The 16,532-nt window shown below is 35.7% G+C and overlaps 1 pseudogene; it reads right to left on the bottom strand.

Annotated features, from left to right (window-relative positions):
• LOC119542843 overlaps window positions 1-16,532 on the bottom strand; it is a 56,608-nt pseudogene that overhangs the window by 30,676 nt on the left and 9,400 nt on the right.

The raw sequence follows: 16,532 nt of genomic DNA, 5'->3' as shown, positions 1-16,532 counted from the left end.
TCCACACTAATATGTCTGCCCCCACAAGAATGCATTAAAGAATATGGCTTTTTCTGGGGGGCATAAATATACAAACCAGCAGAGTCCTTTATCAGATATATTATTTGTAAAAATTTTCTCCCAGTTTGTGGCTTGTCTTTTCCTAATGATGTCTTTTGAAAAAGGAAAATTTTTAATTTCAATGAAGTCCAACTTATCAATTATTTTCTTTTATGGATCATGCCTTTGGTGTCATATTTAAGAAATCATTGCTTAATCAAAAGTCAGAATGATTTTCTTCTATGTTTTCTCCTAGAATTTTTATAGTTTCAGCTCTTATATTTAGGTCCTTGATCCATTTTGAGTTAATTTTTGTTTATGGTATGAGGTAAGGGTCTAAATTCTTTCTTTCTTTTTTTTTTTTTTTTCATGTGGATAGTCTGGAAAAGACTATCTTTTCTTCCTTGGCACCTTTGTAAAAAAATAAGTTCACCATAAATGTTTCCATTTATCTCTGGTCACTATTCTGTTCATTAATCTATATGTCTATCCTTATGTCAGTATCACACTATTTTGACTTTTGTAGCTTTATAGTAAGTTTTGAAATCAGGTAGTTTAAATCCTCCAACTTTGTTCTTTTTTTAAGAATTGTTTTGCTGTTCCAGGTCCTTTGTATTTCCATATAAATTTTAGGAACAGGTTTTCAGTTTCCACAAAACATTTTTGCTAGGATTTTGATAGGGAATACATTTTAAATCAACTTAGGAAGGATTTCCATCTTAACTATGTTGACTTTTTCAATACATGAACATGGATACATTTAGATCTTCTCTGTAAATTTTGTCTTCTCTAATTTTCTCAACAAACCCATAACTTTTTAATGCACATATAACAAATCAGTGAGTCTCTAACACATAAACTTGTATATTAAACTTATATTCTTGTACTAGTGTCAAGATTTAATGCATCTACAGTTTTCCTATGAACAAGGAAAGAATTTCAAGATACTTTTATTTTCTTCCCTCTCCTCCATATCCCTCCTACAATATTCCATGTAGAGACTGGGATTGACATAAATATAAATTTTATACAGTCCTTATTTCAATTTAGGAATAAGTTTGATTGACTTCACTGCTAATCACACCTTTTCTTGTATCACCTACCTACCTTGTGGATTCCTTTTTTGTTTGTTTCTTTTGCTAGAGAACACCTATAATAATTCTTTCAAATAGCATTTGTAGAAGATAAATTTTCTGAGTCCTTGTGGATGTGAAAATGTCTTGTTTTTTCTTCTCACTCAAATTATAAATTCTTTGTTTTGCAATGGCTTCCATCTGGGGTTAGGCATTTCTGCTATCCACTGCTTGGCATAAACAAGGAAAGGAAAGGAGCTAAATCATCTGGTGACTCCTCCTGTGGTGCTCCAGCTGATTTTCCTGACAGTTCCACTGGGTTCCTCTTGCTCACCTGATATAGTCCTGAACTTTGAGCACCCCCAGAGCAACTCCCACATTTTTAAAAGTTCCCTTCCTCCCTCAAGTTTGGCTTTGGTTTCTCCATCAAACTGAGCCCACATATCTTTTACTTACCATGATGCCTCATAATTACTGGTACACCAAGGACATCTTTACTTTTTTTTCAATACTGTTATCAATTTATTTAAGTGTGATTGCTTGTTAGATTGGAAGTCTGACCAGGACCATAATAAGACAGTAGATGGCAGATTTCAAAGTGAATTGACAGACTAATATACAGGTTTTCAAGGCAGGACTTTGAGAATCAGTTAAAAAACTAATCCACAATGAAAATATAAATGGGTTAAGAAGCTGGAGGATGAGGAAATTTGTGGAGGAATTTCTTGGGAGAGAGCTGCCTCCAAAATGTTAATTCTACTCCTCTCCAGCAACCCTTCCTCACGTCTCTCACCTTCAACACTTGTCGAGTTTAATCTGTGCTCCCTGGCATTTGGGAAGCACATTGTTCTGGTATCTGACACAGGCTTGAGGAATTAAAAGATGAGAGCCCGTCGCTGTTGGCTGTGGAGACGGGGCAGGGAGGATACCCCCGAGAGCTGATTCTGCATTGAGAGCTCACCGCATTGCCCTTACACCACAGGCCGAAGATGCAGGACTCTCAGGGACCAGATATGGAACCCTGGGGAGGAATATAGGCAGGGCTCATTTAAAAGTTCCTCCTGCCTAACAGCGCTTATGCCAAACAGAAAGAAGACACCTCCCCTTCCCTGCTGAGAGAAGGTCCCTGTGGGTAGACTGCCAAAAACAAGAATCTAGAGGGTAAGCAGCAGTGGCTACTGAGGAAAATGAATTCATCACAGCACATGCAACTAGAGAAACATAACCAAAGAGCCTTAAAGAAACACCCGTGAGAGAGTCAGCGTTAAGTACCCACAAGGCTCAGAGAGCCTGATGTTATGACAGTATCAGTCAAGTGAGGATTTTCCACACCACCTTTCATTTCTTCTCTTCTTATGCCCTAACTCTTGAATTTATGAGTATCAAGCTGGGGTAGGAGAAACAAAAACAAACAAACAAAAAAAAACTAAACTAAAAGAAACAAATCATTCCTCAGCTTCCAAGTGGCAGGAGGCTGTCTCAAAGTTGGTCCTAATTGCAGGATGGGAGCAGATTTCATTCTAAATCACTTTTAGAATTGTGATCAATACAAAGAACTGATTACACCGACTTCCTACTCAGGCTGGTTTTGTAACTGTTCCTGTTGATCTGCTGGAGAGTGATAGGGGCCTGCTGGAGATTTCAAGGGGGCAGCAGAACTACTTCTCTCATATAATTAGTTTTAAAGAGATGGTGGTTGACTGCATGAAGTTAGTTCATCATTTACAACCCTACAGTTGGGCTTCTTAAATGAAATGATTACAATTTTATATCTGTTCTGATATTTCTAGGAATTTAAAATGCAGAGAGAGACTGAAATGATTGCACAATCCAGTTTTTTCACCTTTGAAATCTTATATTCTTCTATTCTGGTTTCTGAAAATAACCTCCTATTTTTCTAATATTCTCACTGTTTCTCCATTTATACTTCTCAACACTAGTCCATTAAACTCCTCAGTTTGGACTTGACTTCCTCCCCTTTCCAGCTAAGACTTCAGTGTATTATTTCAATTCATGATCCCATTTTCTTTTTTGTGTGTGTTTTTTTTCCTTCTTTTTTTTTCTTTTGGGAAATTGTAGGTTTATAGAAAAACCATGCATAAAATAGAGTTCCCATATACCACCCCATTACTAACACCTTGCATTACTGTGGTACATTTGTTATAATTCATGAAAGAACATTATAGTTGTACTATTAACTATAGTCCATTGTTTACAATAGGTTTCACTGTTTGTGTTTGTACAGTCTTATTTTTTTGTTTTAAATTTTTATTCTAGTAACATATATACAACCTAAAATTTCCCTTTTAACCACATTCAAATATATAATTCATTGCTGTTAATTACGTTCACAATGTTGTACCACCACCACCATTACTGAAACATTTCCATCAACCCAAATAGAAACATTGTATAATTTAAGCATTAATTCCCTATTTCCTACCCCCATCCCAGCTCCTGGTAACCTATATTCTAGATTCTGACTCTATGAGTTTGTTTATTCCAATTATTTCAAATTAGAAAGATTATACAATATTTGTCCTTTTGTGTCTGGCTGATTTCACTCAACATAATGTCTTCAAGTTCATCCATGTTGTCGCATGTATCGGAACTTAGTTCCTTTTTACAGCTGGATAATGTTGTATATACCTCATTTACCATTCATTGGTTGATGGACAATTGAGTTGCTTCCACTTTTTGGCAACTGTGAATATGCTGCTGTGAACATTGCTGTTTTTCCCTGACGGGAAAATTCTGAGAGGGGGGTAAGCTGAAGAGTTTTCTAGGTCAGTCTTCCCTGGTTGAAAGGAGGCCAGGGACCCACAAAGGGAGTGTCTGTCAGCACCACCCTGCTCTGGGAGGGGCTGACAGAGGGGCAGGCAAAAGTGCCAGGAGCTTCTCCTATGGCTCTTTGAAGCTGTGTTTTCTTGATTCAGAGATTGCTCAGTAAATGCAGCCCTTTAACTGTTCTCCATAGTTTTGAGGAAGGGCACTATCTTATCACCCTTGTACGAAGTGGGTTGGAACAGTGGCCACCCTCAGAGCTGGGCTCTCAGAGATCTCAAGTAGCTAATCAAAAGCAGTGATCAATGATTGGATTGCACACCCTGGATCTTGGGGAACTAAGCCTTTTATCCCACCCTGACCCCAGCAGGCTACACCAGGAGCCTGGTTGAGGACCTCACTGCTGTCTGCCATGAGGGTGGCTGCACAGAGAATGAAATTTACCACAATTTAACAGCCTCTTCCTCCCGCTTTTCCCTGGATGCTGCACAATATCTTTCAGACTCTGGAGTTTCAAAAATAGTTGATTCAGACAGTTCCTGCCTGTTTAAAAGCTGTTCTGGTGGAGGAACTAATTCCTGGAGCTTCCTACTCTGCCATCTGTCCACAATATTCTCCTGTCTCCCAAATATATTTTTACTCTTGCTTTTTATATTCTGGTTAACATCATTACCATCTACAACTGCCCACATGGAAAATCCAGGATTCCTCTCAGACTCTTGCCTCCCTGTCACCTTCCCTATTCAGTAAAATCCTAAGTCATCATTTTCACCCCTTTAACATCTTTTGTACTCTAGTCATTCCTCTGCCTGACCTAACAACTTTGACTACTGATGAGTCTTATGCTCTCCCTCTAAAATCTGTCCTTCACACTATAAACCCCATGAGGACAGAGAGCATGTCTTGTTGACCTCTGTAACCCCAGCACTAGCCCAAGAAGTAGGGTGCTTGCTAAACACTTCCTGTCTGACTGATTAAAATGAAAATTTAAATGTAATCATGTTATTCCACTACTTAAACGTCTTTACTTCTAATTACTTATTTAAACTTCTTATTATCATGTAAAAGATATTCCATTATTTGGATTTGTAGATTTGTTTGTCCATATAATAGATGAACCCAGATGCCTAATTTTGAGGTCCTCATTCTGTGTTTATGTTTTTTTCTGACTCTGTCTTCATTGTCCAGCTGTCCACGACCACTTTTTATGCTATCATTGTGCTTGCCACCACCAGTCTTGTCTTCCTTTCTAATCTGTTGCTTCTATGCCATCATAAGCAGGGAAAACAGAGACTGACTGAAAATCTAAAGGGCTGTCTTTAGGGTAGGGTTCATGAGCATTAGGGTGTAAATACACTGTATAACTTCTCATTTGGTTTATTGCAGCTCCTCCTCCCCACCTCACTTACTACTTCTTGGTTATATTACAGAGAGGAGGGATTATATGACAGAGAGGAGGGATTGTTGGATGACTGTCCTTTAGACAAATGAGTTGCAGCTATATATAATAATAAAATATATGTCACTTATGCATATATTTTCCATATGGGGGAACTATCCTAATTGTAAATGAATGTTCATTCCAGTATTAAATCTGAAAAAATTACAAATGCCTCTCTTATTCACTCCTTTTTCTTGCACATTACCTCCAGCTCTTTCTTTTCCTGCCTTTATATTATTGTAATCTCAAGCATAGAATGGTAAGTGTAAGGGAAATGAATATAACCATAAAAGAGAAATCTAGAAAAATTGTAATGCTTTTTCACTTCCTACGTCATAATTTTTAGTAGAGAGAGAATGTGAAATCAGCCTATCCACTGGCATATGGAGAAGTTCTTTCTGCCCCCATATAGGTTAACTGGGGTGGGAATGTTATTTAAGTAAATATGTCACTGAAGCTTTTAAAAAGGGGCCAGTCCCAAGGTGTTTGACCCCTTGTCCATAGCAAAACTAAAACTAAATTCACTGGACAACCTGATCTGCCAAGTGAGCTGATTAGTCCTGCCAAAATAGGACAAATATTTAGTCATTTGGAAACATCTCAAATGTCAACACCCTTAGAAGCTCTCCATTAGTCAAAGTATATGTGAAGATACAGACACATGAGAAAAGTTAATAAGCAAATACCGGTAATCCATTAGAAATTCCCAATTAAAATTAGCTTTGAAAGCCTGACATTGAGATGAGTTAAAAACAGGAATGCAACAGAAGTAGCTTTCATTTAAGCTAAGTTTGTTTATCCTACTTATCCAAAGTCAGAGCCAATAATCCCAATGATCCCAAGAATGGCAATAAATGTTTTTCCACATTTAGAAATAGCCAATTGGCAGACCCATTGCAAATGAGCCAATTCCTGCACTTGGTAACATGATATAAATAGGGCTCTGCTGATTTAATGCTGATGGGTCATTTGCCTGGAGTTGTTTCTTATTAGCAGAGATAGATTTACACCTATTTTCATGCTCTCTGGCTCCATGCCTTTTGCAACCACCTGAATGCATTTAAGACACAGAAGGGTAATGTTTATATTTAGGGAACAAAACCAAGCTACCTCACTCATATGAGTCTGACCTTAGCGTGTGTCAAATGCCAGTTTAAGAATCCTGTGCCTTCAAAGCCAATGGAGGAACATCTATAAGGTTTTGTGTTCCAAAATAAAGTCTGCCACAGCACATCCTTGCTGGATTCCATAGAGACTTTTTTTTCTGTCCCTTAATTTGATTCTTTTAGCCCACATTGGCCTAAATCTGCTTCTTCTATTTTTCTCTCTCAGTTTTTATTATGTCCTTTGGGTGACTCGTTTTCTGTCCTTGGATGATCTCTGCTTCTGCTTCTGCTTTATTTCACTAGGTCTTGTTGACCTGCTTATGTCTCCACTGTATCTGGTTTTAACTTTTACCCTATTTTTATTTTGGCACTTCTCTAACAGTCTGTAGAGTCTTTGATCCATCATGCTACAAAAGATATGGAGAGTTTCATTAAAGCAGTGTAAGTTGGTTTATCAGCCCCAATGACATCCCACCTTCTAACATGATTTTGTTTGAGGCCTTTTAATGGAAGATGGCTTACAGCCTTGGTTCATGAGATACAAGTAAGGATCTGTGCTAGGGATGGATAACAAGTAAGATTTCTCCCCTCATTTCCCATCCTTCACCTTTGTAATATGAATGCTGGGTCCATGGGAGAAAGCGCTTGGTTTGCGAAACTAATCCAAGCTGAAGACCCCTTTAGAAAAAAAATTGGAGTTATTTATCCAAAACAATGAAAACAGAATTATAGCTCCATTAATTTAAAAGATAGAAATCTGGGAAGGACATCTCAGTATAATTCCCTTGAGTAAATAATGATACCATATGTGAATTAAGCAATTTCTGTAATTTTCAGATTGAATCTCAGCTAAGAGCTAGAACTGTTCAGACCAGCATTAAGGAGGTCTGCACCCCCTCAACTCACCATTTGTTATACTCTAACTCTTTTATTACTGCCAACATTCAGAATATAGTGTTTTTCAACTCTTAATGAATAATTGCATTTTAGAGGCAATGTGCTTGTTGTGAAGATTAAATCATTTAGAACAGATTCTGACACATGTTACAGATGATTGCTATTACAACTTGTTAAAATTATAACAATGGAGTAGAATCAAGATGGTGCTGGGTGGCTTTTAGCCAGGAATATCTGAATTTGACCTTTAGCCAGTTACTTCTCTCTGTGATAGTTTTGAGGGAGGGGCAAAAAAAGACAAAGTTATACTTCAGTGTTAGCTGGATCTTTGGTTCCAAACCCTGATGGGTAAAACTCCAGAGAGCTGGACCAGAAGGGTAGAACTCCACTTCTCACTAAAACCAACAGAGAAAGCAAACGAAATGGCAAGGCTATTCTCCCTTTTCTCCCCTATCCCGTTGCTTACACCCAAGTCTTAAAATGTGCCATTCTTGTGGTATGAAAATGACATCTGCCAGACCTAGAGAACAAGGGACAAATAGGAGAGAAAAATTGTTCCGTGAGTATAGAGCTGTATACTTTAGGCCTTCTTGTGCAGGGCAAGAGACTGGGCTTGATTGTGTCACCTGGGAAAACAAAGACAAAAGGAGAGCAGAAAAAGGAGAGGTTTAGACTTGCACCATATCCTAAGCCTTACTTCCCTAACCTCATGGGTGCAGAACTGAAAAGAAGAGTAATATCTGGTTCAACTTTGAAGATGTTGCACTAGCTCTTAGATCTTATTAGTATCCCAGTCATGTCAGGGCATTTGATAAACGGCCACGCATTCCAAGCCACCAGCCATGACCAATGCAACACTCCTTAAACCAAATCGCCACAGAAACTCCTTGTGGATTGACTCAGAGGACAAAGGATTAGCACAACGAGGACTGCCTTTGCCTGCAGGCAATACTTATCTTCCAGGATGGTGAAGACGATTGTCAACACTATATGTAATATCCAAAGGCACATAGTAAGCCCTCAAATTGCAGCTACTTTCCTTTTTCTTATTTTTTTTTAAAGAAAATCCTCTCTGCTAGATACAGAAACACACAAAACAATAAAAAAGCAAAAATTATACAGTGGTTGATATGATCATTGGATCTCCCAGAACTGTAGCAAAAAGTGATTGACTACTTAGGGCTTACAAATTTTAAGTAATTATATATTCAGTCTTCTCTGTAATTGGTGGCTACAGGTGGTCAAATAAATACTTGAGTATAGATTTTAAAAACACAAAATGAGTAAAGATTTTGACAGATACGTTCCATCTAGAATTAAGTCACATTTAGAATTTGGATGGGATATTAGTCAAAAGAGATTTGCTATAGTTTCATGACATAAAATTATGGCATGAATCATAACCTTTGCAGCCTACTCAAGTGAAGATTTTTTAAAAGGATATTTTAAAGATAGAAAGCAATTCATAATTTGATATATATGAGTTTCTACAGTTTAACAATTATTTAATTTAAGGTGGTATAATAGAGAGGGAATACATTATTTGAAGGTACCTGTTTGGGATTATCAGATGAGAACTGGGTGAAGAATACAAGAATATAATGTTTTCTTTCTTTTTTAAAGTAAGCAGAGGCAGTGGCTTGATATTTTCCATGCTAAACTATCATTTAGAAAACATAAAACATAGCTTGATAAATTTTGCTCTTAAAAAATAAAACCACTCTTTTAAATTTTTTGCACATTTTATATACATTGTTTTCTCTCATGAATTCCATGTGTATCAATGTGCATTCAGTCCCATTTTCCACCCCCTATTTATCATCTGAAACAGACACTTTCAGGTCAGAGAAAGAAGAATAAAAAAGAGGCAGGAAAAGAGATTTTTTATAATGGGGTTTCCCACATATCCGATAAGAGTTTAATATCCAGAATATACAAAGAAATCCTACAACTCAACAATGAAAAGACAAACAACCCAATTTAAAAATGGCAAAAGACTTGAATAGACACTTTGCGAAGAGGAAATACAAATGGCTAAAAAGTACATGAAAAGATGCTCAGTATCACTAGCTTTTAGGGAAACGCAAATCAAACTACAATGAGATAACATTTCAAACCTGCTAGAATGGTCATTACATTATCAAAACCAAACCAAAACAAAACAAAACAGAAAACTGCAAGTGCTAGAGAGGGTAAAGAGAAGTAGAAACACTTATTCACAGCTAGTAGGAATGTAGAATGGTGTAGCCACTTTGGAAGGCAGTTTAGTGGTTCCTCAGGAGGCTAAGTATAGAACTGCCATATGATCCAGCAATCTAGTCACTAGATATATAGTCAGAAGGTTGAAAGCAGGGACTCAAATACACACTTGCACACTGATGTTCATAGAGGCCTTATTAACAATTGCCAAAAGATGGAAACAACCCAAGTGTATCAATTGATGCGTGGATAAACAAATTGGCAAATACATATGATGGAATTTTATTCATCTGTAAGAAGGAATGAAGTCCTGATGCATGAACAACATTGATTAACCTTGAGGACATTATATTGAGTGAAATAAGTCAGACACTGAAGCACAGATATTGTATGATTTCACTAATATGAACTAAGTATAATGAGCAAACTCTGGGAGTTAAAATCTCGAGTATAGGTTACCAGGAGATAGAAAGAGTCTAGAGAATGGGCAGATGATGCCTAAGATGTACCGAGTTTTTAATAAGGTTGACTGTAAATGTTTGGAAATGAATAAGGTGATGGTAGCACAAGTGTCTAAAGTGTAATTAGCAGTGCTGAGTGTGACTATAGTTGAGAGGGGAAGTCTAGGGTCTTGTATGTCACTAGAAGGAATGCTAGAGGATAAAACATGAGACTGTATAACATAGTGAACCCTGTTATGGATGATGACTGTGGTTAACTGTACAAATATAAGAACATTCTTCCATGAACTAGAAAAAGTGTACGTCACTATTACAAGGTGTTAAAAATAGGGTAGTACAATGGGAAAAACACAACTAATGCAAACTATGGACTATAGTTAACAATATTGTAATATTCTTTCATCAGTTGTGACAAAAGTACTATACCAATGCCAAGTGTCAATAAATAGGAAGGTATACGGGCTTTGGGTTTCTTCTTTTTGGAGCAATGAGAATGTTCTCAAATTGATTGTGGTGATGAATGCACAACTCAGTGATTACACTGACAGCCATTGATTGTACACTTTGGATGGATTGTATGTTGTGTGAATAAAAGGATTTTTTAAAAGTAAAATAAAATGAAAGAGTTCTAGCTGAGCTCCTGGCAGAGAGCCAGCATCAACTTATGCCATGCAAATAAGTTATCTTGGACATCCAATCCAGTTATCTCTCAATAAGAAGAGTAACAAAGAATTTGCAGCTATCCATATTCAGCCACAGATTTGAAAAAAAGCCCCTCAAAACCCCATAAATTCTAAAAATGAAAAAAATTTTGAACAAAATTAGGAACTCAGCACATGAGTTTCACTGACTATTTGACAAAACTAAAGGATTAATTAGTGATCTGGAAGATACTTTTGGAAGAACATTTTCAGAATATAAAACCCTATAGATAAAAAAGGATTATAGAAGATAATGGAAGACAGAAAATAGTGGAATAATTTTTCAATGAGCTGAAAGAGAATAACTGCTGACCTAAAATTCTATGCCTCGTGAAAATATTCTTTAGGAATGTCTCACACAAACAAAAATTAAGAAAACCCACCACCAGCAGACCCAAACTAAAGGAAACACTAAGGTGTGTTCTCTAGGGGCAAAAGGAAAGAAAAAAGAAAATTATCTTAGATAGAAGTTCACAGATGTGTGAAGAAATGAAAAGCACAAAAATGGAAAATGTATGGATAAATCTAAATAAACATGAATTGTATAAAACAATAATTTCCTGTGGGATTACTGAAAGTTGAAATACATGATAACACTAGCATGTAAGTCAATAAAGGAGGTAAATAGAGTCAAGATATTTAAGGAAGAAGGTATATAGTACTAATTATCATCAGAATTTGATAAGTAATGAATGTATTTTTGAGTCCAGATATAAATTCTTATATTCATGGTCAATTTACTTCTTTTAATATCTAAAAAATTTAATAGGAGATAGAATACGGAGTATAAAATACTAGTATTCAAAAATTTTTATACAAATACTTTAATACTCTAAATCACAGATCATATATTCACTCACTTTCTAAATAAGGTGCATGTAACTAGAGATGCTAAATTCTGTTACTCTTTTGACTAGATCCTTGAATGAATAAAATGTTGGTGAAAATTCAAAATTTCCCAGTAACAGTGTATGGTCCTGTCTATATAATATTTATCAGAGATATTAACATCATCATGGTTAATACCAATATAAGCATTTACAGAATACCATTTAGGCCCAATATTAGTTTATTAATTGGAAGCATCAGAGAATCTGATATTTATGGCTCCAGTTTATAAAGAAACTTTATTCAAATATTCAAAAAATGTATTCAAATATTTGTCAAAATTTTAACACAGAAACAGAAGTCAAAATGTACTTAAATGTGACATGAAGCTTTCATGCTTATAGTCCAAGTTCTGTTGTATGGGCATTACTATTTTGAAGTTTTCTTCTTTATATGAAAACTTAAGTATGTTATAATTGATAGATTTACTGTGTACATTTATTATATAAACAGATGTCTTGGTAATTATGGCATATTAAAGCCATAAATCAAGTCATTATCTTTTATATCAAAGTCCTATTATTATTCATTGATGGGGAAACATTTTTATGTTTGTTACAGGGATGAAGTTAGCCGATAGTAACAGAATAGATTAATTAAAAATTTTTTTCTGCCACATTTTCCAGAATAGATTAATAGAAAAGAATTTTTTCTGTCACATTTTCATTCTTTTTTTATTGGACCAGGCTTTGGGGGTGGGATTATTGAATGTGGCAGGGCTCACTAATTTTATCAAAATAAAAAGATTATTCAGAACACAATGATGGCCTATAATGCTATTCTTACAGCACAAATCTTCTAATGAATTAAAGACTTCGTTTTACAGAAAATGACTATAATGCTTTAAACAAAAATGTTAAGATACATCAATGACCAGCAAAGTTTAAAACAAATGCAGTGATTAAAATATTTAACTGTCCTCCTTTGATGAAGCTTTTACTTTCAGTCTTCACTGTCTGAGAAATCAGTTTTAATTTCTTCCTAGTCCTCCACCTATCTTTTAGCATGATGCTTGCTTGTTGTTGAATTTATAATGTAAGTATTTTTGATCAGCTTCTCTCCTCAGTCTTCCTCATGCCAGATTGAACATTCTTGTCTTCTTCCTGAAGCCATGCCTGTTTTTTTCTAGACAGATTTTCAGAAGATCCTGGCTGATTGTTTCAAACATGTGGTCTCTTGCTTCCAGTGGCTCTTTTATGGTTTTCTTCTTTCTTTCTTCCACTTTGAAGAGTTCTGCTCTTCCCTCTTTCTTCTCAAGATCTTCTTGTTGTCTTCTAGGTTTAAACGTAGATAAGAGATACTTGTGAGACCTTTCTCCTATATATAAATTAACTTTGGTTTCTATTTCATTATTATTACCATTGGTTTATCTTGATAAGTTACTGTTCTTGATCTTTTACTTTCCACTACTTTTGCTGCTAACTTCATTAGAAAGATTGATGACTTTTCACATACCTCTTTATTTTCTCCATCATATGGTTATAGCTGAAGTGTTGAAAAAATAGAATGGAATGCATCTTTCTGTGAGATTATCACAAGCAATTTCCTTTTTAAAGGTATATAAGAATTTCGGTCATCAAATATCCTTTCAAAGACTTCTGCTTCCTTAAAATTGCCATTTTCCATAGAAACAGTTATAGCCTGAAATTTAATTAAATTCTGTATTTCCTCAAGTAGTTTGTTGTATTCCCTTTCAATTGAAGCCCAAAATCTTAATGCGGATTCCAACAGTGTAATTCACTCATCATCACTTTCAAGCTGTGTATCAAGAGTTTTTCCTGCTGCAGTTCTTGTCAAAAACTGACCAATGTATATAGACCCCAACTGATAAGTTGTTAGTGGACAGAACCTGAATAACAGAATTTGAGGCTGAGAAACTGTCCTCCAGGCTTCTAAGTTTAAATAATTCCAGTGTCTTCCCTGTGTTCCCCTAACACTAGGTTTGGTAGTTGCTTCCTGCAGTTGCTACCTTTGTTATACCTCAGGGTTCTTCTTTAGCCTTTTTACTTCTCCAATACCTGTTTAGTACTATTTTATATTGAATCTCTCTATACTCTCTATTAAAATAACTGATATGTTTTTGTTTCCTGACTAGATCCTAACTGATAGAGAAAAAAATAAATAAAACTATCATGGTCTGAAGATGATATGATTGGTCTGTAAAAACCCTAAACAAAGTGTTCCAGTTTGTTAAAGATGCCACATATACAAAATTCCAGAAATGGATTGACTTTTATAAAGGGGATTTATTAAGTTACAAGTTTACAGTTCTAAGGCCATAAAAGTGTCCAAATTAAGGAATCTACAAGAGGATAACTTCACTGAAGGAAGGCCGATGGCATCTGGAACACCTCTGTCAGCGGGGGAGGCATGTGGTTGGCGTCTGCTGGTCCTTTGGGCCCAGGTTCTGGTTTCAAAATGTCTTTCCCCCAAATGTCTCTGGGCTTCTGTCTCTCTTAGCTTCTCTTTCAGCTTCTGTGCATTGTTGCTTGTTCTCCCAGGGTGTTTCTCTCTAAGTGTCTGGGGGTCCTCTCTTAGCTTCTCTGTGGCAAACTCTGGGCTTCATCTCTTAGCTTAGCATCTCCAAATGTCTTTCTGTCTCCATCTCCAAGCATCTCGATCCATGTTGGCTCCTAACTTCTGCCAGGTGCAAACTCTGGATTACATATCTTTGCTTCTCTCCAAAATATCTCTCTCAGCTTCTCTGAGCTCATCTCTGTGAGTTCTCTTAAAGGACTCCGGTAAACTAATCAAGACCCACCCTGAATGGGTCTCATGCACAATTGGGTGGGTCACATCTCCAAGAAAACAAACTAATCAAAAGTCCCACCTGTAGTAAGTCTGCCCCCACAAGATTGCATTAAAGAACGTAGTCTTTCCTGGGGTACATAACAGTTTCAAACCAGCACACAAATAAATGGAGACATTATAGGATTAATTAAAATTAATGAAAGTTTAGCAAGATTGTTGGTATGAGATCAAAGCACAAATTCAATTTTATTTTTGTATACTAGCAGCAAAGGGGTAGAAAAGGAAATTTAGAAAAGATACTATATATGATAGAAGAAAAAATACAATATGCAGGAATAATTCTAACAAAAAGAAGTACACTAGATCCAGCAATTGCACTTGTCAGTGTATACCCAGAAGATCTGAAAGCAGTGACATGAACAGATATCTGCACACCAATGTTCATAGCAACAAAATTCACAATTTCCAAGAGATGGAAACAACCCACATGTCCTTCAACAGATGAGTGGATAAGCAAAATGTGGTATATGTACATGATGGAATACTATGCAGCAGTAAGAAGGAATAATGTTGTGAAACATATGACAACATGGATGACCCTTGAAGACATAAAGCTGAGCAAAATAGGCCAGGCACAAAAAGAGAGATATTGTATTTTACCACTAAAGTGAACACTGAGAAAAATGTAAAATAAATGGTTTGTATTGTAGAATGTAGGGGACTTAGTGGTAGACAGCAAATAGTGAAGGAGGAATGATAATCTAATATGAACAGGTAAGTTATGGAGGATAATCTTAATGTTCTGGGAATGCTCTGGAACAACTATGGTTTGTTAATTTCTGGGGGGTATGGTAGGAACAAATTCGCAGAAATTTAGTTATTTTAGGTCATTTGTTTTTCTTATTCCTTTGTTGGGTTATAGTCTGTCTATTTTCTTGGGGTAGGGTAGGAACATGTTGGAACCAATGTAGTTATTTTAGGTTATTTGTTTTTTCTTATTCCTTTGTTTTGTTTTTTTTTTTGGAATTTTTTTTTGGAATTTTGTATTGTTTTTTTAAATTTTTTGATAAAGTTAAAAAAACAAGGAATGAGTGTGAAAAAAAGGTAAATGAACAATGGTGGGGAGGAGGGGAATGGAATGTTTTGGATGTTCTTTTTTATTCTAATTTTTATTTTATTTTTTGGAGTAATGAAAATGTTCAAAGATTGTGGTGATCAATGAACAACTATGAACAACTGACTGTACACTTTGAAGGATTGTATGTTTTATGAATATATCTCAATAAAATTGCATTAAAAAAGGACATGCAGAGCCACTATATAAAGAATGAAATAAAAAAAGACCTAAAGAAATGAGGAGACGCATCAGGTTCAAGAATTAGAAGACTCAATATTGTAAAGACATCATTTTTCCCTAATTGATCTTTAGATTCAAAATAATTCCAATCAAAATTCCAAAACTTTTTTTGTAGAATTTGACACACCAATTCTAAAATATACATGGAAATGCAAATGCAAAAGGTTAAGACACTTTTAACATAGAAGAACAAAGTAGGAGGACTTCCTCTACTAAGTAATAATATTTTATAAAGCTAAAGTAATTGTGGGTGTTGTGATGGCAGAAGAAGAAATCAATAGACCTATGGAGCAGAATAGTCTCAGGGTTGAGAGAAAGATGGAGAGGGAGACGGAGAAGGAGAGAGAGAGGGACTTGATTTATGATGAAGGCAGCACTACAGAGAGCGGGAAGGATGACTTTTTCAAAAAATGGTGCTGGGACAATTGGAAAAAAATGAAACTAGACCCCTACACCTCAAACTTAAATAGTTAAATTTACAATTGATAATCTACATAAAAAACAGATAAATATAACACTAAAACCAAAGCTGATATGAGGTATTTTGAAATTTGTGAATCTCAGTTTTCCATGGCATTTGATTCTGTAACTCGGCATAGACAAAGAGATTGACAGTGCAATTATCTAAGATTATGATCACTGTGTTTTTCTCCTCATGTAATCTAAGGGTGGACAATTGTTCAAGTTCTAGTCTAAACCAAATTTGGTTTAAAGGCAAGCCTATTGTTAGCTAGATTTCATTTAGTTCCTGGGATAATATTACTCTTTTGTAAGATATCCTGTTTAGAGAGGAGCTTCTAGATTTGAAGATGAACAATGGTTGAGAATATTAAAA

Source organism: Choloepus didactylus, chromosome 8 (assembly GCF_015220235.1).
Source record: "Choloepus didactylus isolate mChoDid1 chromosome 8, mChoDid1.pri, whole genome shotgun sequence".
Lineage (NCBI taxonomy): Eukaryota > Metazoa > Chordata > Mammalia > Pilosa > Megalonychidae > Choloepus > Choloepus didactylus.
The sequence above is the reverse complement of the archived record's forward strand: the minus strand, read 5'-3'. Positions and strand labels throughout refer to the sequence as shown.